Source organism: Salvia miltiorrhiza, chromosome 2 (genome assembly GCF_028751815.1).
Source record: "Salvia miltiorrhiza cultivar Shanhuang (shh) chromosome 2, IMPLAD_Smil_shh, whole genome shotgun sequence".
In the NCBI taxonomy this organism is placed as follows: domain Eukaryota; kingdom Viridiplantae; phylum Streptophyta; class Magnoliopsida; order Lamiales; family Lamiaceae; genus Salvia; species Salvia miltiorrhiza.
In genome coordinates, this window is record NC_080388.1 from 13972625 (window position 1) to 13974718 (window position 2094).

Consider the following 2094-nt stretch of genomic DNA (forward strand, 5'->3'; position numbering starts at 1 on the left):
ATCTCAAGGAATTTAGAGAACTCACTCTCCACATTTTTCTTTTGAAGTCTTTGAGGGAATGGAATTGGTGGGCAATAAGGTGGTGGTGCCTTGTACACATCTTTCTCCTTCTCCTTATCGCCTTGCATTTTTGAGGAAATGTTCTCATCATTGTTCTTGACTTCCGGAGGTATCTTGGACTCTTCAAGTATCTTCCCACTTCTTATAGTGATAGCCTTGCAATGTTCTTTTGGATTCACAACGGTGTTACTCGGAAATTGCCCCTTTTGATGTTGGTTGCTTAAGGATTCAGCAATTTGTCCCACTTTCATTTCAAGCATTTTCAATTGGGTTGCTTGAGCCTCTAACCTTTCGTCGGTTCTTGTCATGTGGGCTTGAGTGGCCGTCATGAATTTCATTAAGATCTCTTCAAGGTTGAGCTTCTTCTCTTCCTTGATCATGCCATCACTCACCGCAAATCCGGGCGGTGGTTGCAAGAAGTTATTGGGATTACCATAGGCAAGATTTGGGTGGCGATTTGTTTGAAATCCTTGATTGTATTGCCCTTGCCCTTGGCCTTGATAACCACCTTGATGTGAAGGCCGGAAATTCCCTTGGCCTCGGTTGTTGTTGTTGTTGATGTAGTTCACATCCTCGAAGCTAGTTTGTTCTTCAACCACGGGCTCTACCCTTGATATTGACATAGCATCAATCTTGTTATTCATGGCGGTCAATTGAGCTGTCAAAAGAGCTATCGGATCCGAGCTTGTTGTAGCCGCCACCTTCTTCAAAATAGTCCTCTCCCCCGGAAATTGGTAGCTATTGGCGGCCAAGTTCTCTATGATGTGGGTGGCCTCCTCGTGGCTCTTCTCCAACAATGCTCCATTGGCCGATGCATTCATGTCTCTTTGCATCTCACCACTACACCCGGTATAGAATGAGCAAATAATGGTGTTTTGATCCAAACCATGGTTGGGACACTTCCTTATCATCTCTTTGAATCTCTCCCAAGCTTCATAGAAGGTCTCTCCATCGAATTGATGAAATTGGACAATGTCCTTCTTCATCTTCATTGTCTTACTTGGAGGGAAGAACTTGATAAGGAACCTTTGAGCCATTTTCTCCCATGTAGTGATGGAACCAATCTCTAAAGATTGATACCATGTCTTGGCCATGCCCCTTAGTGAGAAGGGAAAGAGTCGGAGTCGAATGGCATCCTCCGGAACTCCATTTATCTTGATAGTATCGCATATCTCCAAGAAATTGCCGAGATGTCCATTCGGGTCATCTTGAGAAAGACCGGCGAATTGATTTTGTTGCACCATGTTGATGAGGGCCGGCTTGAGCTCAAAATTATTGGCATTGATTCTCGGGGCATGCACTCCCACTTGTTGGACCACGGGTTGGAACATATTGCTAATAGGTGGTGGTGGTGGTGCATTCCTTTGAGCCTCTTGCTCATTGATTTGCCCTTGCATGTCCTCCAATTGCCTTTGGAGTTGACGGATTAAATCGAAATTTTCCGCCATAGCTTCCTCCAACTCTCTATCTCTTCTTGTTCTTGCTTTGTTGTGTCGGCAAAAAGCTTCAACCTCAAGGTCTATAGGTATAAGAGGTGCACCTTTAGACCTTGTATTCATACACTACCTATCAACCAACAAGAACAAAGAGTCAAATCACAATCTTAAAATAGAAAACAAAAATTAAAGCAAGTAAAATGTCTAAAGTAGTTAAGCACAATGAAGCAAAATATCACAAGCAAAGAAACTAAACTAATCCCCGGCAACGGCGCCAAAAACTTGTTCGCTAATATTTTCACCACGCCGCAAGTATACGGGTAGTTGTAATATATGGAAGCAAGGTCGTATCCCACAAGGATTAGTAGTTCAATCTAGTGATTATCCTAATTCATTATGCTAGAGCTATTTAGACTAAACAATGGAGTGATTGGTTTGATTATCTAACTAAATACTTAACAAGTGCAAAGACAAATAAAAATCAAATAAGCAAAGTGGATAAATAAGATGATTAAGGCGATTTAGGGACTAGGCATCGATGGTTAAGCAAAGGACTTCAATTATAGCTCAATACTAATCTTGACGAACCTAATTATCT

At 42.1% G+C, this 2094-nt stretch overlaps 1 non-coding gene across 1 annotated transcript; it reads left to right on the forward strand.

Annotated features, from left to right (window-relative positions):
* The first annotated feature begins 942 nt into the window (after positions 1-942).
* On the forward strand, positions 943-1049 carry LOC131013699 (small nucleolar RNA R71). Its single transcript, XR_009097787.1, has one exon. It is a non-coding gene; the product is annotated as a small nucleolar RNA R71 (small nucleolar RNA).
* The last annotated feature ends 1045 nt before the right edge of the window (positions 1050-2094 follow it).